Source organism: Neovison vison, chromosome 3, assembly GCF_020171115.1.
Source record: "Neovison vison isolate M4711 chromosome 3, ASM_NN_V1, whole genome shotgun sequence".
Taxonomy (NCBI): domain Eukaryota; kingdom Metazoa; phylum Chordata; class Mammalia; order Carnivora; family Mustelidae; genus Neogale; species Neogale vison.
This window is the reverse complement of record NC_058093.1, coordinates 126,245,084-126,268,575: the sequence shown is the minus strand read 5'-3', so window position 1 is coordinate 126,268,575 and position 23,492 is coordinate 126,245,084. Positions and strand designations below refer to the sequence as shown.

Genomic DNA, 23,492 nt, shown 5'->3' with positions numbered 1-23,492 from the left:
CCGTCACTGTCACGTTCATGCCCATCCCAACCTCCAGAGACGAGGGGCGGGCCCTGTCGGAGCCACTCCTCCAGGTGGCTGGCTGCTTCCGGCACCCTGTGCACAGGCAGAGACAAACCAGACAAGGGAGGTGCCCAGCACCGAGCCAGGCACAGGCAGGCAATCACCCATGCGTCGGGAAAGCCAACGGCAATGCCTGGCAGCCGCCGGAGAGGCCCAAGACGATACACACCAGAAAGCAATTATCGGCAGTAAAAACAAGAATTTCCATCTGACTTGTGATAAGCAGAATAAGCAAAACAGTGAGCCAATGAGAAAGGATGGGAGAGAGGGCATCTCCCAGAACAGCATTCTGACGGGTCAGAAAGGGAGCAACCGGCACCACAGCTTCCCTGGGACATGGTCTACTGAGCCTTCTTACCTCTGAGCATTAGAAACTGAGACGGGATTGTGAGGGTCTTCTTGGGGGATGGGGCGGGGGGAGGAATTCAGACTTGCACCGAGAGGCACCCAGATAGGCTGATTTTCTTTAAAAATACCCCTGACATACATAAAGGAAGCCCTGTTTTTACAAACTCACAACCTCACACACATTAAGAACCTGTACTATAAAATTTATAAAACATGAAGAAGCTATAGGTTTCTGGTTTTGAAGCAGTGTACTAATACACATTTTCTGCTCCCAAATGGAAGGTTCTCTCCCAAAAGACCCTGGGTGGCAACTCCTTGTCTGCTCCGGGTTCTGCAGCCTGACATGCCTTTGCTGGAAGAGTCACAGAGAAGGGTGCTGACAACGGGACAGGGGAGTGAACAACGCAGGAGAACCCGCCCTCCAGGAGGGGTTCAGAGGCAGGGGTGCGGAAGCCATCTGTGACAGATGCCCTCTGGACAGATGACACACCTGCTTCCTCCAAACACCTCCTCCCGCAGAAGAAGAAATCTTGTTTAGTAGAAAGAAATCTTGTTTAGCAGAAATCTTATTTAAAATTATAAATTTTGGAACACCTTTTGATAAAGCCCCGTGGTCGTGGGGTTATGGGGCACCGGAAGAAACCAATACGATCAGAGCAGCCAAGTCTGGAAACGGGCGGAAAGCAGAGCCACGCGCAGGTAACCCTTCTCCTCGAGGCTAACAGGTGCACAGGGTATCCCCTGCCGAGAGAGCCCCCCAAAACCAACGACTCCAGTAAAGTACCTAAATAAAAACTGCCTGTAAAATTGGACAAACGAGGTTAACAAGAACACCTCCTGACGACTGAAGCTAATTTAAATCATCTTTCCAAGGTGTTTTGGTCGCAGCACAACCTCTGGAAGGCTGCATGTGTTGCTATACACGGGTTACACGGCAAGTGATCCGCGTGCATCCCCTCTACCCCGGGGTTATGTCATCCCCTCAAGACGCTGAATGTGCAACACTGTAGAGAGGTCGGAACGAAACCTAGTATTCCTATTTCGCTCAAGGATCTAATCTGGGTATAAAGATCTTAGAGTTCAAAGAATCATAAATAACTTAACGAAGAAAAAAACCACTGGAAATTGGAGGCTCCGGAGTAACCAGAGCGTCCACTGGCCTTCCCGGCGGTCGGCGAAGCCCGCCAGAGTCGGCAGCTCCGCAGCCCGAGGGGCTCAGAGCCGCGAAGCCGCCACCAGGCGAGGGCCCACGGAGCGCCGGTGGTCGACCAGGTGGGGCGGCAGGTGGCAGCTCACAGTCACCGGCAAACGAAGGCAGCCCCTCCAGGGGAGACTCGCTCAGACCCCACTCCGCGGCCGCTGCACCCCTCGCGCTCCACGACCGCGAGCTCAGCACCCCCAGGCGCCGAGGGCGGGGTGTGGCAGGTCAGGGGTCTGCGCTCCAGCACGAGCCCGGGGTGACACCCCGTTAGGAGCCCTGGTCCCCCGTCAGCCAGCCAGGTGGCTCTCGGGGGGCGACCCTCCCAGCCCAGGCTCCTCTCCTCATAGCCAGGAGGCCAGGGTCAGGGAAGCGGCCCCCAGACCCATGCGGCCGTCCGCACACCGCACACTGCTGCCCGGTCCAGGCCTCGCGTGTGACACCAGCCGGCGCCGTCCCTGTGGCCCGCGGGCCCCGGCGAGCTGCCCAGAGAGGAGCAGGCGCGGGCACCACCGGGGCCCGCGGGCAGGAGGAAGGGGCTCGGGGGTCCCGGGTGTGCAGAGCGCTCGGCCGCGAGGCTGCCCGTCCACGGGGAGGGGACCGCGCTCCCCTTTCTCTCCAGGGGCTGCTCCGGCCTCTGCACACGGAGCACAGCCACCCCCGGGCAGGCTGAGCAGGCCGCGCCCCTGCTCACAACCCCGACTCCTGGGGGCCCCGGTTCCCGCACTCCTCCAGCCCGGGCGCAGGCCTGGGCGCCTTCCCTCAAGAACCCAAAAACCAGACCATGCAGGTCTCCGTCTCAGGCTCCCTCCAACAGCAGCGGAAAGCCTTCACCCAAGCCGACAGGCCCCGGCCGTGCCCGGGCAGTTCTCAGGCAAGGACGCGGACAGGCCGTCAGCAGAACAGGCTCCGTTTCTCTTTTGTTTTCCACGTCTCGGCCCAGCCCCATCGTTCAAAACTCAGCCCTGCTCCCGGTCCCGGGGAGAGCCGCACAGCCATCACCAAGGAGAAAACACATCAACACAGAAACGGGGGAAATGCCCTAACAGTAGTAACTATTTAAGCCCTGAACGCCGCTATCTTAAGGAAATCCTAACGTCAACGAAACGGTCTCCACTTGAGAAAGTTCCACGAAGCGGCCCCTTCTGGGCACCCACGGTCCACTAACGGGGTTTCCTGCGAACCTCTAAAGCCACGGTCCGGGAGTGAGTCCCAGCCACTGGCTCTCCTTCATCTGCGGCCCCGTAACGGAGCTCTGTGATCTTCTTAGCTGCAGGCAAAAACTGCTATTTAAGACAGGGTCGTTGCTTCTCTTCCAAAAAAGAACAAGAATGCAGTCATCACAGCTCTCAGCTTAAAAACGCGCCCGCGGCCGCCCCAGTGAGGCTGGCGGAGCCGCTGTCGGCCCCCCGGCACCCCTGGCTTGGCAATCGCCTTGAAAAACCTCCGCCCACCCACATCCCTGAGCCCGGAGGGTCTCGGCCGGTCTCTCCACGCTCCTCTCAGTCCCCAGTGGGGAGCGGGTCACGCGCAGACACCACCGTGGGACAAGGCGACAGACTGTTCTGCTCTAGGCAGATGCACTTCTGTCCTGAGCTGCCTTGGACTCTCCCAGAAGCACATACCACGTGGGATTCGCTGTTCCAGCTTTCCCTACAATAACACATCCACCTCAAGATAACTAGTGTTGTAAAATGTGTGAATAAATGTCAGCTCTTTGTGCTGACCAGAGTGGGTCGGGTCCCAGCAGCAGGGGCACGAAGCGGGCAGCGCGTGGGGGGAGCATAACACGCCTGTGCTTTCGCTGACCCAGCACAACACGCCCCCCCACCACGGACATCCGCACGCGACGGCCCCATCTGAACGCAGTTTGCCCATAATGATCCCGTTTTGTTGTCACCGTATCCCAAACTTTGTCCAAGGCTGTAACTGGGAACTTGCCAGACAAGATTATAATTTAATTGTTTATGCATAAAAATGGCTTGCTGATGAGGGTTTTAAAATAGATTTCCAACGGAACGCTCACTATGTGTGCGTGTTTCTCTGGAGAGAACAGTTTGAAGCTACTCTTTAAAAATGCCTTCTACATTTTTTGAGATGTGATTTTGTAAAAGGTAATTTGATCATATCGATAAAAAAGTGGTGAAGGTAAAATGTTTTTAAGAAAATAAAATTGCATATTCATAATGTACAAAATGCATTATAGGGGATATGGGGAAGGGTTTAAGAGGCAATATAAAAGCTGTGAAAATATAATACGAAGCTAAACTTCACAGAGCAATCGTGGGAACACAGAAATAAATGACCCACGAGCTGTAAACACAGAGGTGCGGGGTTGCCGCCACACCTCTCAGACAGTCCCTGTGCCTGCATGCCACAACTTACCGGGTCTGTGACAAATTTACTCTGTGGGTCAATGCTCCAACTCACAAATCCCTTCTCTAAGTGAGGATCCTGGGGTCTGCATCTGTGACCGCATATAAAGCAGGACAGTCACTTCCGGAAGCGCGCCGTGCTGCAGCAGCTCCCTGTGAGAACCTGGGGGCGGGGGGCAAGTCTCCTGCCCTAAGTGAGTCCCGTAGCGGCAAGACCTGGACACCTAACACCCAGGATGGAGAACCAGACTGCCAGACAGCCAGAAAGCCGGACAGCTGGATAGCCAGATAGCTGGACAGTCAGACAGCTAGACAGCCGGACAGCTGGACAGCCAGGTAGCCAGAAGGGAGAGCACAGCCAAGGGATCTAGAAGAACCCACGTGCACCCCTGCATCTCTGCCAGGGAAAGCACCACACAGACAGCCCCACAGGCCAGCAGAGTCTCACTGAATACAGGTTTCATCCCAGTTCCTGAGAGCATATGGGGCACCAGGCCACTTACTGGATCCTAACAACTCAAAGAAACGAAGCAGGCTTGGGCTAGAGAAACCCAGAAGTCACAACGGGAAACATGTCCACACACAGAAAACAATGTCCTGGCAGTGGACCAGCAGAGCAGGAGGATGCTTCCAGAAGCACGAGGAGGCCCGTGCTGACCTTCATCGACGAGAGCGGATTCGGTGTTCCAGGGAGCTCGAGGCTCTGTCGGGAACACGGGGATGTGGCAGAACCCTTGGTCCGCCCGCTTCCCCCGGGGCGGAGACCCAGCCACAAATCCCACTGGTCTCACCCTTGGCTCTCCCCTCCCCCTCCTCAACACCCAGCCCCTTCCCCCACACCCTCAATACTCCTGAATCCACGCACCCTCTATCCCGAGCCGAAGTGGGCATTCCGGACAGAGACCTGGGCCAGCCTGAGACTTCCACCCTTCACAGCCTCCATGCCCTGCAGATGAGGCCCAAACTCCCCTTACAAGGGCCTGAGTCCCTGCGCTGCCGCAGCAGGCGAGTCTCCCGGGCTCCCTCTAGGACCGTGAGCTCTGCTCCATGCCCAGGCAGACACACACTCACTCTTATCTCCTCGCACATGCAGTTCCCACCCCACCCACACACAGGAGGTCTCACCTGACATCTCAGCTGACCCCTAGGAGCTGTGCGACGCGGTCGGGGCTTCCCCCGCCAGCTCTCCGCATGGCCCTGGCCCTACCCTAGCCCACATCTGCACGGCTTCTTCACCTGCCCCTCCTGTGTCGGAGGACCAGCCTTCTCCCCACTGAGTCTCCACACTAGCACAGAGCCGAGCACATGCTGGGCATCACGGTGCTGTGGGAGGTGGTCTGGCCCGTAAGCTTCCAGGTCAGACTCCCCAAGATCAAACCCCAGTTCTGCCACTTGGCTCAGATCAGCTGTGTGACCCCTGTCTTCCCCTCTCTGGTCCCCAGCCCACTGCACTTTTTAAATGTAAATGACGGTTATGATAATTACAGTAGAGTAATTCTGTGAGGTTTAAAGTAACACATTCTAGGTTCAATGTTTAACACACAGGAAATGCTGAAGATGTTATACATTATTATTATTAACTGCTGAATAAGTAAATGAAAGGTCAGTGTAGGACCCAAAGATACCTTACTCACTGAGAATGACAGTAATTTGGTTAAATAAATTCAAAAGGACAAAATAATACAAGTTTAGGAAACTAAATGAGAAATCACTTAGGGACCCTTGTGCGCTCCGTGGGCCCTCACAGGTCCACTACAAAAGGTCATTTAATACAACTATTAAGACTTCAGCAGCTACAAGCTTCCACAGCACACGTGCTCAAACACATTCTAGCTCCCAAACTTTTCACAAAAACTAAACTTTAACACAGGCTAAATATTTGAGAACTGCTATTTTGTTAGGTTGGCAATACAGGAGAATGGCCTTAGTTTTTGAAAATGTGGATGAAGTAATTTGGAGGTGGTTTAAAAAAAAAGGAAAGGCAAAGATATCAAAATGTCCATGACTGCTAGATGTAGACAGCAGATGCAGGTGTGTTTACTTGGTTGATACCAAAACCAGACAAGGACGCCACAAAAAAAAAGAAAATTATAAGCCGATATATTGGATGACCAGCGATCCAAAACTCTTCATCAAAATATTAGCAAACTGAATTCAACGATACATTGAAAGGTTCCTGCACCATGATCAGGTGGGATTTATCCCAGGAATGCCAGGATGGTTCAACGTCCACAAGGCAGTAAGGGTGGTTCACTACGTAGACAAAATGAAGGATAAAAATCACATGATCATCTCAACAGACGCAAAAAGAAGGTTTGACAAAATTCAACATCCATTTATGATAAGACAACAGAGCAGCCATAGAGAGACCATATTTCAACTTATTAAAGGTCACATATGACAAACCCACAACCAACATCACACTCAATGGGAAAGAAGCTAAGAGCTTTTCTCCTAAGATCAAGAACAAAACAAAGACATCCAGCCTCAACACCTTTATTCAACCTACTACTGGAAGGCCTCGCTAGAGCAGTAACAGAAAAAAAACAGAAAATAAACCACTATTTGTAGATGACATGATATCATATACAGAAAACCCTAAACAGTCATCGAGAAACTGGTAGAGTAAAAAAATTCAGGAGTCGTCAAAGGATACAAAATCAACATACAGAGATCTGTGGCATCTCTACACATTAGTAACAAACTACCAGAATTTAAACTGAGACAGCGATCCCAGGGGCTCCCGGGTGGCCCACTCTTGGTTTTGGCTCAGGTCATGCTCTCAAGGGTCATGAGATCGAGCCCCACATTGGGCCTCACACTCACCACAGAGTCTACTTGAGATTCTCTCCCTCTGCCCCCCATCTGTGCATGCGCACGCATGCGCTCCATAAATAAATGAATCTTTAAAAAAAGAGAAAGAAACCAAGGCCATTTGTAATTGCATCAAAAAGAATAAAATACCTAGGAATACATTGACCCAAGAAGACTAAAGACCTGTACATTGAAAATTACAAATGTTTAGACACAAATAAATTAAAACATATCCTGTGCTCACGCATTACAAGAATTAGTATTGCTACAACACCCATATTACCGAAAGCAACCTACAGATTCAACACCATCCCTACCCAACATCCAGTGGCACTGTCCACAGAACTAGAACAAACAACTCTAAAATCTCTACGGCATCCGGAAGACCCCAAAGAGCCAAAGCAAGAAGAACTAGGCCGGAGGCATCAGGCTCTCTGATTTCAGGCTGTACCACAAAGCTACAGTCATCAAAACAGTATGTTGTTGGCATAAAAACAGACACACTGATCAAAGGAACAGAACTGAGAGCCTAGTAATAAACCCACATGTATACGGACCATTAATTCACAACAAAGGGGCCAAGAACACACAATGGTGAAAGCAGTGTCTTCAATAAATGATGTGGGGAAAACTAGGCAGCCACATGCAAGAGAATGGAACAAGCCTCTTATCTTACCATACACAAAACTAACTCAAAATGGATGAAAGACTTGAGTGTGAGACATGAAACCATAAAACTCTTAGAAGAAAACGTAGGTAGAAAGCCTGTGAGTCCTCGGTTTTAACAGTATGTTTGAACCCAACTCAAAAGGCAAGGGAAACAAGAGCAAAAATAAACCAATGAGACTACATCAAACTAAGAAGCTTCTGCACAGTCAAGGAAACCACCATCAAAACAAAAAAGGTAACCTAGCAGGAGAAGATATTTGCAAATCCTATGTCCAATAAAGGGTTATTAATATCCAAAATAAATAGAAGCTCCTACAGCTTGACAAGCCACCCGACTAAAAAAATGGGAGAAGGATCTGAAGCGGCATTTTTCCAAAGACATCCATGTGGACAACAAGCGCGGGAAGCAGTGCCCAACATCACAAATTACTAATAATTATAAATCAAAGCACAATAAGAGATCATCTCACACCAGTCAGAACAGCAATGATCAAAAAGACAAGAAATAACAAGTGTTGATGGAATGTAAAACAGTATGGCGATTCCTCGAAAAACTAAGAACAGAATCACGATATGATGTCCCTGGTTCCACTTCTGGTATCTACCTGAAGAAAACAAAAACACGGTAACACTATTTCCAAATGAGACCTGCACGCCCCCCCCGTTCACGCAGCGTTCCTGACAGTAATCAAGATACGGAAGCAACCTAAGTGTCCGTCAGAGGATGAACGAGCCAAGAGGACGAGGTGTGCAGACACAGACACACACGGTGGAGTACTACACAGCCACAAAGAAGAACGGAATCTTGCCGGAAGTGATGACACAGAGGGACCCTGACAGCGTCAGGCCAAGTGACGTCAGTCAGAGAGACGAAGACAGATACCGTACGATTCCACTCATCTGTGGAATCTGGAAAAAAAAAATATATAGCAGTATTAAAACAAAGTCATAGATAGGGATCAGTGGTTGCTCCAGGGGGAGAGGGTGAGCAAAATGGGGGTCCCTGTGCGCGGACAGGCGGTGTCTGGTCTTTGGTGGCGACCACGGAGTAGCGCATACAGATGTCATATTACACTGCAGCACACCTGCCGCCTGTAGAATGTTACGTACCAAGTGCACCTCATTAAAAAAAACAGAATGTTGGTATGTTATTCAGTCAAAAGGAAGTGAATAAAAATAAATTAATATAAATAAAACCTCAACATTTTTTAATCTTCGTTGCTGAATCTAGATGGTGAGTATATGTATGTCTATCATTCTTCCAATTTTTATGGATTTTGGAAGTCTTTTTACAAAACAAACGACAACAACAACAACAAAAAAAACTCCCATCTGCAGCCTCAGGAAGGAACACAACTCAAAGCAGGGCTCTGGGGAGGCCTGGGGAGGCCTGGGGGGCCCCTCCCCCCTCACCCCACCTCTCCCTCCCCAACCCCCCCCCAGGCCTTGAGGAAGCTCCGAAGGCTCCAAGGAATGTGGTTCAAGAACATCATCTTTTGTTAATTCCAGTCTTCAAAATTCAAAAAAAAAAAAAAAAAGAAAAGAAAAAAGAAAAATCATCTGAATAATAAACCGTTCACATGAGAAGCAGTATTTACGAGACTGCTCACTGCAGAAAAACCCCAGGATCCACTCAGAGCTTGGTCACAGCCTTGCCGCGGGCAGAAGTGGCCTTCTCCAGCCAGAGGAGCCCGCCGGGGCTAGCTCCTGGGGCTCACGGGGACCCCACCTGCAGCTTTCCAAGGGAAAAAACGTGGTCATGCAGTTGAGGTCTCTTTCCCACACTGCAAACAATCATTGTCTAATCAGTTAAATACGGCATCGCCAAGGGGAAAACGTCCTGCGTTTCTGAACAGTCAGCCCATCTCTGCACCTACAGGAAACCTTGCCATTTTCTGCTCTGTGAAGGAAACCAACGCGGAGCAGAAGCCGAGGGACTCTGCTCCTTTCCCCCAAACGGTCAAAGATCATTCTATCGACATCTTCTCCTGCACAAGGAATCCGGAGTAACCCTAATATTTTGAGCAATTTGCCTAACCAAACAAGTCTGCAAGTTTCTTCCAACAGACCCGAACCAGAGTGGGAGAGCCCAGGCCTCTCAGGCTCCCGGGGCTGCGGGAGCACCGGCAGGGGCACTTCCTGCTCCAAGCCCAGTTTTCAGTTTTAGGGAAGCAGAAGCTAAAGCCTGCCCTGTCTGTCAAACAACTCTCCCTGGGGTACTTTTGCAGTTCTGGCTCATTCATTAACCATCTCCCGCTACCAAGAAGTAGGTCTGATTTCCTCAGCAGCTGGGGTGCCTCCTCCTATGTCCCCTGGCCACCTCCTAGGGAGCCCCAGGCTTCAGGGAGGAGGCGGGAGCCACAGGGGCTCCCCCCGCCTATTGTGCATGGCTCTGGCAATGGGAGATCTGCGGAATCTGGAGTCTGGCAGGCCGGGAGGATCCTGTAGGAGACCGCAGCTCTCCGCGGACGGAGGCTGGGCATTACGGGAGGGGTAGGCCTCCAACCGGCAAGTCACAGAACAAAAACACTGAGTCTCCAGCAGGGCCTGGTGGGATACTTCCGAAAGCTTGTCCCCAGAGCAGAGGGGGCTGCCCCCCCCCCAATGATAGGGCATGCCCAGGATCACAGGCCCCGTGGGTGATGGGCCCCGGGGGTGCAGTCACTGTCCGGCTGTCCGCCTGCAGACAATGAAATGGGTTTTGCTTGTTACACTGTAGTATTATGGGCCTGAATTAAAATACATCATTAAGATCCTGCACAGGCTTATCTACTGTGGAGACAAAAAGCCTATTCTTTTAACAAATGGGGAGAAATTCCATAACAACAATGAGGAGTTCCTCTCTGCACACAGCAATCTGCCCCAGATTAACAATCCCAGGCTTATAGTCCGCAGCCCGCCGAGCCACTCCGTGAACTGATGCTTTCACTGCTGGGCGGTTACGGACCGAAGCTGACAAGGCCTCGAGGCTGCCTGGCTCGGGCCAATCAATAATCCATTATGAGCAAACTACATTTCCACTCTAATAAGAAGACATGAATAAAAGGCCACCAGAATCAGCAGCATTCACAAGAAACCCCACCCCACCGCCCCACTGCGCGGAGAAAGCACAGAAACCCACTATCCCAGGGAGGGAGGCGCACACAACCGCCCACGGGCGAGGCAGGCCCGATTTCCAAGCGGGAACACTGGGCTCGGACCATGGTGCGAGGGCACCCGCTTTAAAGGTAAGTCTCGAAAATGCTTTGTTCAGAGCACGAAGTAGAAGAAAAAAACAGCAACGCAACAGTGACAAAATCCCACTTTCTCCAGCAAAGGTTTCCCTTAAGTTCTTCAGCACCCCACGCCCAAAACGTCAAGCGAGGGCCACCACTTCCACGGACCCCAAATGTAACCAACTGTCCCTAATACGGTTTCACTCCGCGAACGGCACGGTTTCTCCGGGCGGGGCTGGCGCAGACCCGCTGCCCTCACGCCTCCGCCCACGGCCGAGGGCCCACGGGAGCAGGCGCCGCTGCGGGAGCTGCGGACCAGGCTCTGCCACACGCCGCCTGAGCTCCTGGTCCCCGAAAGGACAGCCTCCATTTTCACCTCCAGAGAGACGGCGGACACAGAACAGCAACAACTGTACGCCGATGTATTTCCAAGAGAAAATATGAATTAACATCAGTATCAAAGCCGCCTGCACGTCCTTGGACGAAAATAGAACGACCGGGAAGTCAAACCTGCCCCTCCGGGGGGATGAGCAAAGCAGACGAATGCGCCATCCCGTTATCGATCACATCCAGGAACGACCAGGAGTGGCGAGGGAGGATGTGGGAATTTTCCCTCCCCGGTCACTAATAACAGATCCAGAAAAATCCTAAGTAGGCGTGGAGACGTTCACCCAGAAGCCTCCACGTGCAAACAAACAGGGCCGGGTGTTTTCCATCCACAGGAAAGCAGCATCCTGCCACTAGTTTTTCTTTCTTTGCTCTCCAAAATCAGTGCCTCACTCCTGCTGGCCCTTTACCGTTTCCAAGCCTTATACTACAAAGTGATGTTATCAATCTATTTGTTCCTAAAAAAGTGAACTTCTCTAAGCTGGGGGTTAAATAGAAGAAGAAGAATTAGACGGTAAGAGGGGAAAGAAGAAAAGTGAACAGAAGTCAGAGGCTGCTCTGGAATGTTCTGCGGCTAGATTTCCTGCTGGGGCCCCCGGCCAGCCACAAAGAGCGGGGGCCTGGGAGTCCACCCAGCGCCCCTGGAACCGCCCACACAGTTCATGACCTAGTCAATGTCTCCATTAAGAGCCCACGTCCCCCCAGCTGGGCCGCTGGGTGACGTCTGCAGCCCCCAGAGGCTGCCCAGCGTTTTACAGAGAGAGAGAGCAAATCGCTCGCTTCATTACATGAGCCACAAAAGCAGACCAGTTTCACACTGACGGTCTTCCCGTGCTGCATCCAGAGGGGGAAAGCCTAAGTTTCGAATAATCCAGAAATACTGAAAACCCGGAGAACCCCAAAGAAAATCAAGACTCATAAATTTCTACTTTTAAAACAGACATGGGAGATCCGAAGGTTCTAGATAAAGTGCAGGTAAAATCCCATTTACAAGTGGCTGGTAAGTTTTTATCCAGCTTGATCTCCAGAGTGTGCAAATTATCACCAATTCAGTGCCTAATATCAGTGTTTTTAAAGAAACAGTGAAACCAAAATAACCCCATGTAGAAACTCGCCACATTTTCTCGCTGCGTCACACTCCCTGGTCTACTGGACGTACCTTGTTGAGATTTTATTAGTTGATCGTGAAACATATTTCAACAGAAATCCATTTCTACAAATAAGCTCTTTTGCTCCAAGTAAACCAAGAACAAAGGATAGTATTTGCCCCCCAAACCACTAACAGTGACCTCCTTTCCAGACTTTTACCTAAAACCAATATTTTTCTCCCCATGTAAGAATACAGACAGCCGTAAATACCTAAACCTGACATTATCACTTTCCTCTGTGCTTTTCATCAACAGCCTGGAAGTCCCCACCACCAAATAAAGAACTGTGCCCCAAAATACAAAGAGAGATGATTCTGTGCGACAAGCCATGAAACATTCTGTGAAACGTCACCTTCCGAGGCAGGACTGTTGAGCACAGAAGTCAGCCCCCCAAAAATCCCTTCACTAAGAGCACACGAGAAAAATAAACACCTCGGTGATCAATTTTACTGAATTCTAAGTAACTACACACAAAACATTTTCTGTAAAGATACCCTGAATGGAGTTTATTTTGGCAGGACAGTTGAAAAGCATATCATGCAAGAAATCATCGAAGACTTTCTTGGCCCCTATACAAACACCAATCAATACTTAGAGAGGATCAAAATCAGAAAAGGACCGATCTTCCCCAAATGCTTTCATATCTACAGCACATTCAGGACAACCAGTTTAAATGCTCCAGACCCATTACGGCCAGTAACTGCTGCAACGTGACCTAGTTTACCACTCACACACACAACACCTCCCAGACCAGCTGGGTGCTGCAGCCTCTTACGGAGGGCGATCTATCAGAGAATGTTTACAAAGAGCAATTCTTGACAAGAACATGATGTCACATCGCCCCAGGATTTATCCCGCATTGCTTGTCTAAAAATAGATTTTCAACCACACTTAATGACACATCCCTGCAAGTCCTAAGTTTTGCAGATAAAAGACCACGTCTACCTTCCTTGCAAAGAACAAAAACGGATAAACACGCAAAACTCCACTCTCACTCCCCGGAAGAACGTTATTGTGTATCCGGCTGCGAAAGTTAGGGGAACGCTGCGTGTGAAGCGATCGTAAATGATCCCGCAGAAACGAGGGCGGGATGTTTTCTAAGGCAAAATGTCTCACCTGGCAACAGCTCTGAGGGAAAGTGACCGCAAAATACAACACAGCAGGTTTTGGGGTTTCAGAGCTCGCAGGCCCCGCGCCCGCCCCCCAGGCCCGGGGAGGGAATCGGAGACTGTGCATGCAAAAGTGCCCTCCTGCTTTGTTGAAGGAGCGCAGCGCTGCCCGTGGCTCCCAGAGACACAGCAGTCACACCGGCTGCTGCGAACGGTGTCCGAGAACCAGGAGACCCAGACGCGGAGTCGGGGCCCACCTCCAGAACCTCCTGCAAAGCCACAGCGAAACCCAGAGTCAAACCGGCAGCGGGCTGGTGCGATCAGATGTGTGTTAATTCCGTCAGCGCTGTCCCTCCTGCCACCCGGCACGCGGCAGCAGAACGCTCTAGAAGCCCCCTCCATGCGCTCAGCACAAGGCCCGCGAGCGGTCGGGCCGGCATTGCCCGGCGACAGACCAGGGTTCCAAAGGGCCGCGTGGGCCTACGTGGGAGCCCAGGGCATAGCTCGGAGCAGGTGGAGCTAGGGCACCGAGGGCCTGGGGGCTGCTCTTGTGTTCTGGCGACCGTGACATCTGGGGCCACTGGTTCCCGAACACCACTCGGGAGTCCAAGTTTACAGAGACAAACTCCAGAAACGCCTCTTCGGTGAAGGGCAGTTACTCGTAACCATACTGTCCAACACCCACGCGACACCACGGTAACAGGAGTCTGTCGCCAAGATGCCCGGTGACGGTGCACAGGCCTCCGTGGGAGAGAGAAAACGGCGGAACCCACCCCCCCACCCACCCATGTCCTGCAAAAACAAAACACAACTGGTCTGAAGTCTGTTCCAACTCAGCTACTGGAAGGAGCTCCTAGCCCGTCACTGGACGGTCACTATTAGTGGCCAGAGGCCCCCTTTACCTCCGCATCCCCCTGACATGCCCCCTCAAGGGCCACGCCCTGTCTGCGCCCACTGTCCCCTGCTGGAGGAAGGGCAGGGCCCGTCCATCTGCGATGCCGTGACACGCACGTACTCGGAAAAGCCCGCGCTCTGTCCCCACAGATAGGGACAGGGGGCTCTCCTCTCCCCTCACGGGAAACAGCAGATGCTCACTCCAGCTCTGCTGCCTACCACACTCCCTGGGCAGCTGACCCTGGGCATGCACAACCCTCTGTGCCTTTCTGAACCCAGCGGGTACGCACCCGCCCCGCTGGGGGGAACCTGGATTACTGCTGGAGAAACGCAGGCCAAGGAGCGAGCACAGCTGAGCCCTTCCTCGACGAAAGCCCCACAAAGCACGCCTCTCTGGACCCACAGGTAACTAAGAACATTCTGGTCATGCACAAAATCAAACAAGCTTCCCAGTGCAGAGCCCCATCACCTGGCGCCTCCGGGGACAGCACCGCCCCCAGCAGGGGGGAACCGACCCGAAGCTTCTCGACGCGCACCACATAGTCTGCAGACGTCATGATTTCAGGGGACGGCCCACGGCCCAGGAACGTGCACACAGCACATTGTCGCCGGACGCGCGACCAAACCCAAACCCGCAGGTTTGCCCACGTACTGGGACGAAAAGGCACCATCCACTGACCCCCGCGGGGGGTTCGCGACCCCAATCCTCAGTACAAATGTGGTTTCTCCGCTCGGTGCTTCAAGTCAGACCGAGCCACTCACACACACACTTGCTGCAAACTCCTTTTGATTTCCTTATATTTACACCGAGTTTTGTTTTTGACAATTTTCCCAAACTCGGTCTGTTGCCCGGAAGGTGCCCGGTCACAGCGCGGGGAGGCTGGGCGGGTCGTGCCCGTGGTGCTGGCTGCGGACTACGGCGACGCGAGCCAGAGGCAGGGAAAACAGCCGCCCGGGGCTGCACCTCCGTCACGGCACCGAGCGAAGCTGGCAGGGCTCGCGGGAAGCGGGCAGAGGCCCTGCCAGGAAGACCGCACACACGGCAAACAAAACGATGCTTCCGTGGAAGCCCGTGTAGGTAAGCGCGCGTCCCACCAGGTGCGTGGGGCAGAGAACAAAGACCAGCCTGAGTTCCTTGAGTGTTTACCTCCCACCCAGAAAGTCCTCCAAAAAGAGACTGGTCTGTGATCTTGGTCTTTTTCTCCTTAACCTGAACCTGCCTGCATTTCAGATAAGCACACCGGGACCGTCTTTCTCAGGAACGACAGCTTCCTCCAGCCGGTTCTAAAATCTCCTAAGGGAGACCTTTCCGAACTAGGACCAAGAGCCAGTGTTGCTTTCCGGAGAGACGCACACACAGGCTTTGACTCGGGGCCTGCAGTAGAGGCCCTGTGGATCGAGTCTCGCCATCTAACAGGGTAATTCCCACCCGCGTCCACTCTGAAAACACAGCTCCATGAGGAAACACGTGGAAAACACCCCTGTCCTCCCGGGACGGTAAGCTCCTCACCCACTCGGGGGGCTGGCCTGGGCCGGGCGCACACCGCGGTCTCCCGCAGGCACGGGACCGTCGCACGTTCAGCTCCGCTTGTGGTCCCCGCCGTGCCGTGACCGAGCTCTTCCAGAAAAGCCCTCTCGGGAGGAAAAACTGGCAGGAAGAGCCCCTGAGCCACGTTCTTCTAGAAGTTCATGGTTTTCCCACCAGCGCACAGACGGGCGACGCGCTCCAGCTTCCAGGCACAGAGGCTCGGCCCACACAGGCCAGCACCCTAGGAGCCTCTTCTCACAGAGGGGCTCCCCGTGGAGACCCCAGCCCCAAGAACCCTCTGGAGGCGGAGGTGGCCACGGCCCGTGCACGGGTCACGAGACACTCGGGCTGCAGGCGGGGGCTTCGTGCACCGCAGGACAGCAAGCGGAACCAGACACCTGCTCCTGAGGCTGGTTCTGTCTCTCTTTTTCTGGAAGGGACAGGAACCGATTTTTAGAGCCCACCGAAGCATCAGTGACGGCTCACCGCAAGCACAGGGCCAGGGAGACGCGGCTTTCCCAGCGGGACTACGGGCCCCACCACCAGCAGGCCCCAACTCTCTACGCAACAGGCGAACCCGGACAGCATCCTCGGGGGCCTGCCTTCGCGTCCCAGCTCTCCGCGCCCCAGCACACCACCAGCAGGACATCCGCGGGGGCGAGCGGACGAGACCACCCGCAGCCTCCTCACCACCCAGGGGGCCAAGGGCACGTGGGGACCACACTGTTTGAGGGGCCCTGGATCACCCCATGTTCTTGCGGCCATGGAAGATTTAGGGGGAGTCACTGGCCACACACAGTGTCTACAGTTGTCAGAAATGCACCCCTTCTTGCATTCCAAACGTAGAGTGGGAAAATGTACATAAAGTCCTCAGGCCTGTGCTGGTCTCCGGCGGGCACTCAGCGAGGGAGGGTCCCTTCCCCGTGTGGCCCCAATTCCAAGACTCAGTAGTCGTGTCGGGGACCACAAGGAGCCGTGGGAGCCCCAGGCCCACACCGAGGTCGGGTCCCGCACACGGTCGGCAGATGACCGCCAAGCGCCCCCCTCAGGCCGGGCGGCCCACATGCTGCTCACGGCCGGGCAGGTCTCTCGCTGACCCGGGCACCGGCGGCTGCACAGGGAGGGCCTGGCCTCACCCCGCCGGGTGGAGGTGCTGAGGAAAATCCCTCCTCCGACGCTCCGGCCAAAGGATTTTCCCCAGATCCAGAGATAAAAACCTACGGAGCTGTTTTTCTACCCACGTAGCATCAAAATACCTTAAAATCGCATTTCCTATTTTTCTTTGGGCTTTTAAAGTGATTTTCAAAGTGTTTTTGCCCCAGAAGAGCTTTTGGCGTTTCCGAGGTGGGCCTGGGGTCCCCACAGGGGTGGACCTCACAGGCTTCAGTTTTCCAAACCTGGAGGAACTTTCCAGCAAATTTAAATCAAACCATTTCACAACGTGAACCAAAGGACGACCCACAGGATCACCGGAGAAAAGGAAAGAAGAGTCTGTGCTGCAACACGTCTCCTTATAAGGAAGGCGAGCCCAACACTCTCCCGCTTCCAGAACGTCCCCGTAGGTAAAACACGGACACCGCGGGGCCGGAGTCCACGCACGTCCCACACACGGCGGGCAGACAAGGACAGGGACGGGACGGCGCGTGGCAGACCCGCCCAGGGAAAAGGAAACATCGCCCCCCACGGACTCCGACGGCCGCTTCTTCCGCAAGAGGTGGAGGAAAGGAAGGACCGAGCGCAGAGTCCTCCGACGCCCACAGCGGCGCCTCCCGGAAGGGGCCCCGCAGCCGCCCGCCCTCCCCAGCGGGGACGACCCGCGGCCCCGACCACCCGCAGCGGACGCGGTGCAGGCGCGGGCGAGTCCGTCCTGCTCCCGTCACGCGGCGTCCTCCGAGCACCACGGCCCGGAGGGCGCGGCAGAGTGTCCTCCCCACAAGCCCCGCGCAGCCCGGGCGCCGGGAAAAGTCTTGCGAGCTCGCGCTCCGCCTCGCCCTGACCCCCGTCTCCTGACCAACAGTGGCTCTTGTTCACTGACTTTCCGATTTGCCCTCAAAGGCCTGTGACCGGCTCCCTGCTGGGCGGGAAGAGCGACCCAAAGCCGAGGTCAGAGGGAAACTGCTGTTTTCTTAAGCACTTTCAACCCCAGGTCTGCAAAACACAATCCCGAGCATGGAACAGGGAGGCATCCTCGTCGACCCATCTGGCTTCCCCGAGACAGAGTCAGAGAAGCAACCAGACCCGCCGGACGCCCCCCGTTCACCACAGCCCCCCAGGAAAGGAGCTCGAACCCCCCCCGCAGCCCCTCCCAGAGCCCCGAACCCCTCCCAAGCCCCAGTTTCAACGGATCACACGTTTCCCTTTGAGATGTTATTTTTTATTCTTCCCCAGTTTACTTATTGTTGGTTTTTCACTAAGTTTTTTTTTTCAAGTGACACTTTTTTAAAAGTTTGCTATTGCTTTTTAGAAAAAAATTAACTGCTGCAAATGCACAGACACAGATGTTTTCATGAGACCCAACAGCACCCCGGGGCAGCTCGCGGTGGACGCCAGCACGCGGACGGGAGGCTTCTCGCCCTCTCGCGGCAGCCGTCTCCCCGCGGGCCCGGCCGCCCTGGGCACCGACCGGTCAGCCACATCGCCCAAGACCAGCCGCGGGGCTCTCCTGCCGGTGCTCTGCTCTGTCACGGCTCACGCTGCTGGCCACCGAGCGCGGGGCCCCACCGGCGGCTCTGTCTTCTGCCTGGACCATGGATCTGAGGGGCAGGACCTCCACCTCCGCCTGAATTCACGAAACAGACCCTCGGATCGGGGCTGACTGGGACCAGCACACCGACCGGTCCCCGGGCCCGGGAGCAGCCGTGCCCAGCGCTGGAAGCCCATCATCTAAATGTCCGCGTCCTCGGTTCTCGAGCACTTGGCACGGTGCCGCTGCTACCATCCAAGCGGAAAGGTATCCGTATACTGGTACAGTGAGACTTAAAATGACACTTAAAACATCTCTCCAAGCCTAAAACATAATGCATCTGCTGCAGGAGCCACACGCAGTGCATGGACGCCCTTCCTCTCCACCCCAGTGACATGCACTTTACTATGAACGGGAAGACACGGGCAGGGCTGCCCCCGAGTCGGAGCTCAGGCTGGATTTCTCCACGGGGTCACACGACGTGTCTTCACGTCCAGGCTCGGGACCTAGAGCTCCTGCCGGCGTTACGGCACACTCGTGGAGCCCCTGGCCGTGTCTTACGCTGCTAGCTGGGGGCTCTCGAGGAAGGCTAGGAGGTACCAGGTCACTGGGACCAGGAGTGCAGAGCCCCAGCAGGGACCCGGGGCCGGGGCCGGGGCCCGCAAGGCCTCTTCTGCACCCCACGCCCAGTCACTTCACTTACAGAAAGGTTCACAGATTTCCTTTTCTCTTTCCCGTTTTTAAAAAACTATTCAGCAGCGTGTCGTTTAAGGCCTGAGCTGCATCGTGGATCCCCCGGGACACTGGGGCGGGCCCGGGGGTGGACGGGTGGCCGGGCATCAGGTGACCCCAGCACAGGCCAGCCCCGGAGCTCTCCAGGCGCGAGGCTCCCGGCGGACGCCACAGCCCCACGCACAACCTGGGCAACCTCGTGCAAACTGCTGCCGACCGCGGGTCTCCCGCGTTAGGGTTTGTTCACTGAAGCACTAATTTTTTTCTGACTTAGTTTTTCCTTGCCTGAAATGACATTTCACAGTGATGGCGCGGAGAGGCCACTTCCTGCCTCTGGACACCTCGGGCAGAACGAGGAAGAAGAAACAGAAAAGATTTTATTCTTTGGCACCAGTTCCTCAGTGCAGGAAACTCAGAGGAGAAAGAAGCCTTTGAAAAACCCTATTTACCATCCCCTGTGGGCCAAGGACCCCGTGTCCGCCGGAGAAACGCTCTGATGGGGCCCCTTTCCAGACGGCCCACAGGAGAAAAGTTCCAGAACAAACCGTGAGATGCGGGAGGAGACGGAACCCCAAGGGCAGCGCCTTGGAGGGAGCCGCCCCCACCTCCTCATCAAGACTCACTGAAGCCATGAAAGACGAAGGAAGTGGACCTGGAATGACCAACACGCACAGGTCAGTTAGCCCAAGAATGCAGGGTGGACCCAGCAAGCAGAGCCGCTCACGGCCGTGCTTCCTCCCACAGACACACGCACCACGGCACACCCGACCGGGCCTCCGCCGCGCATCCAGGGCAAGGACAACAAGGGACGTCTGTGGGGACCACCCAGCCAGAGGGGGCCTGGGTCCCGGGACAGCAAGAAGCGTGGAGGGACACAGGCGAGGCCTGGGGCGCAGAGACGCTGCCGCACACACGTCCTCCTTCCAGGCCGGACAAACGCTCAGCTCGCGCAGGGGACGCTGCTCCGAGGGGCTGTGGGAACTCCGTCCACGCACACTTACTGCAAAACTACAGTGAAAGGACACAGCCCCGCATCACCCAAACAATACGACGTCAGTGACCTGCTTCTCTAAGAGCCCTTTGCCTTCTTTAAATGAAACAGTGTTGGCCTGTGAAGAATAAGTAAACAAGGGGCGCCTGGTGGCTCAGTCGGTTGAGCATCTGCCTTCGGCTCAGGTCGTGATCTCAGGGTCCTGGGATCGAGCCCCACATCCAGCTCCCTGCTCATCGGGGAGCCTGCTTCTCCCTCTCCCTTTGCCCCCAACTTGTGCTCGCCCTCTCTCAAAAGTAAATAAATAAATAAATAAAGATCTCTAAAAAAGAAAAGAATAAGTAAATGAAATAAAACTACAGAGACAAGGCCAGCATGTGAGGGGCAGAGAGCAGTCCCCAAACAAAGGTACGTGACGCCGTGGAGCCGTCCAGACCAAGAGATGGAGGTGCCCCTGGCCTGGGGACATGCGAGCCCTGGTGGCCTCCCTCCAAAATCTCCCTGCAGTCCCTGGCACCCCTCCAGGCAGCTGTGGCTCAGACACACAGGGAAGCGTGCCCCCCGCGTGCCAGGTGCTGTCCCAAATATATCTGTGAGCCACACGTTTAACGTGCCCCAGTCCCTGGTGCAGGAACCACCCCCACCCTCTCCTCCTAACAAGGAAAAGGGCACAGAGAGGGCAGACGCACTGCTGAATGTCACACAGCACACTGGTGGGCGGGCAGCGGGGTTTAGGGCTCAGCCCCTCTGGCCGATGATGTAGAGTCTGGGTGGGCTTTTGCAGGGCTCCCTTGTCCAGGGAGGACGCAGGGTGGCGCACCACATGTGGGCGTTTCAGACGCCATCCTGCAGAGCAGATGGAGCAGAGTGGGGAAACCCGGCGGCAGGCACAGGCCCGCGGACGATGAGCCGTACCAGAAACACGGGGTCCTCAAGGAGAAAGAAGAGATGCAACGCCCGCTCCCTCGGCCCACGCTCTCCTCTGCTCGCCGCACCACCCAACTCCCACCCGAGAAGGGCACAGGCAGGAACTCTGAGGGTCCAGGCCCTGCGCCCCAGCCCGTGTCCCCAGGGGACCGACTCCCCTTCTGGGTCTCCACAGTCCCGCTGACCAAGCCCTGCCGGAAACTCCCAAGGTCCCACAGGAACAAATACTAACTCCAGCTCCTGAAATCCGTCTTCCCGAGGACGTCGATCCTTTAGTCCTCACTGAGCTATCAGGGCCCCGTGGACACGCCAGCTCAGTCCCAAGGGCTCAGGAGAGGTCGCAGGTGTCGCCGCCCTCCCCCTGCCCGGATGCTGCTGGGTCACTTCGGGAGGCCATAAAAGCACACGTTAGCGCAGGCCCTTCATCCCCTCGGGGTTCGGTGACCTGCTCCCAGGGAGGTCGCCCGTCGCGCAGCCCGGGCCCCATGTGACCGCGTCCGCTGCGGAGGCCTCTCTCCTGCCCGGGATCTGTCCCCGCGTGGGAGGGCGGGCACCGGACACGAACACCGCTGAGGACGCCAATCGCTGCCACACACCAGCACACACAGAGGACCGCTCGGGATCACATGCACCCACGCCGGGTTCCAGGGAAAGGCAGAGGACAATCCACTTGGAGCAGGTTCCAGGACATCCAGGGACAGGGAGGGGGCCAGTCCAGAGGCAGAGCACAGGGAAGGCAGAGGGGACTCTGAATCGGGGGACGGGGCTGGCGAAGATGTCCTTGCAGGGACACGCACCACCCCCTCCAAGCACGCAGGGAGGACGGAAGTCATGAACGGTCAGGGAGACAGGCTAGGGGACAGTCAAACCAGGTGAGCACGAGGAAGGCCATCACTGCCGAGACCACCTTCCATCAGACTCAAAATGACACGGGAAGCCCCCAAAGTCCAGGCATGAGGAGGTGACAAAGAACCAGAAAGCCTGTCCCAGAGCCCCAGAGCAAAGACAGGGACAGGGAGACGTGAGGCAGGGGCTGTGGACCTCAGGCCCTTCCAAGGGAAGCATTACGGACAGAGACTAAGTTCAGGGCCCATGGGACACCTGACACCAGGGGGGTTGGGCAGAGGCCTGGAGCCGGGGCCCCAGGATGTGTGGTCAGCCAGCAGCAGCTCTGGGTCTGGGGATGACCATTTCCCCAAACCTAAGGACAGCTGACCCCACTCCTCCCGCCTCAGAGCACCAGCAAGGTGGCAAAAACAGAGAGGCCATGGCCCAGTCAGGTGACTGCCTCCCTGGCCCCACCGAGACGGTCAGCACCGCAGGGGCAGGAACAGCCGGGTCCTCCCCGGCGGCCGAAGGTGACCCCATGGCTCACAACACACAGGCGGGGAACTGGAGCCCAGGGTGCTGGCCCAAGGCTCGAGCACCCCTCACCGCGATCTGGAGAAAGACACAGCTCGTCGCCTCAATTCAGAGTCTGAGCCCCAAAGCCCTCCTGCACCGTGCCCGGGCAGCCTCGGTTTTGTAGCAGAAGTTTGGCAACTTCCTGCGTTTGCAGACGCGCTCCAACTGTGAGTACATTCAATTCCTGATTCTTCTGTTACCAGATAAATGCATTTCCAAGCAGGAAGGAGCCACATGCCTCCCGGCCTCCCAAGGCGGCCTCAGGGAGGAAAGGCGGGCAGCAGGGGCACATCTCGAACTCGCCCCACGGCGCCGGACAGCCATCCCAAGAGGACGGGCAGGCGGCGCACCCCAAACTCCGGCCCGGAGGCAGCAGCAGCGGGCCCGACGCACACCGCCGGGGGGCCCATGCGGACACACCTGTGTCCCCCACAGGGCAGCCACCACGTCCTCGGACCACGGGGACGCTGCAGCCACGAGACCGTCTGGAGAACGCTCTGGCGGGCCGAAAGCAGAAAGGTCCAGAAACTTCCACAGACACAAGTTTGTCTGAAGTAAGAGGCGGCAGGATGAAGACTGGCAGTGGCCTTCGGCGTCTGGGACGTGGGGCAGGCCCGCGGTCCCTGAGCAAGAAACGCCGTCCTGGGAGCCCCCGCTGCCGTGAGGCCCTCACTCGAGGGGAGGAAGGAACGCGTGGACCCCCCGCCCCGGCCAGTTCTCTGGGGTGGTCCTCCATGAGCAGCCCTGGCTGAACGATCGGGTCACCCCCCCACCCCCGGTGTCTCCCCGGCCACGGGGGTCCTGCAGCCACAGGGAAACGCCGACCGGAGGCGCAGAGGGAGAACATCGCCTCCCACTTCCCACAACGCGCACCGAGGCACTGAAGCTCCCTCTTGAACTTGGGGATCTCGCTGAGGTCCGAGCGCTCCCACAGGTTCAGCCCTAGATACCCGAGTATAAATCCCGGACGTGGTCTACGTCGGCTGTGCTGGGCTTCCAGGCTGTGC

At 55.6% G+C, this 23,492-nt stretch overlaps 1 protein-coding gene across 2 annotated transcripts in view; it reads right to left on the bottom strand.

Moving 5' to 3' along the window:
• Nucleotides 1-23,492, bottom strand: part of ZNF516 (zinc finger protein 516) — a 109,754-nt gene that overhangs the window by 62,914 nt on the left and 23,348 nt on the right. The window lies entirely within an intron of this gene.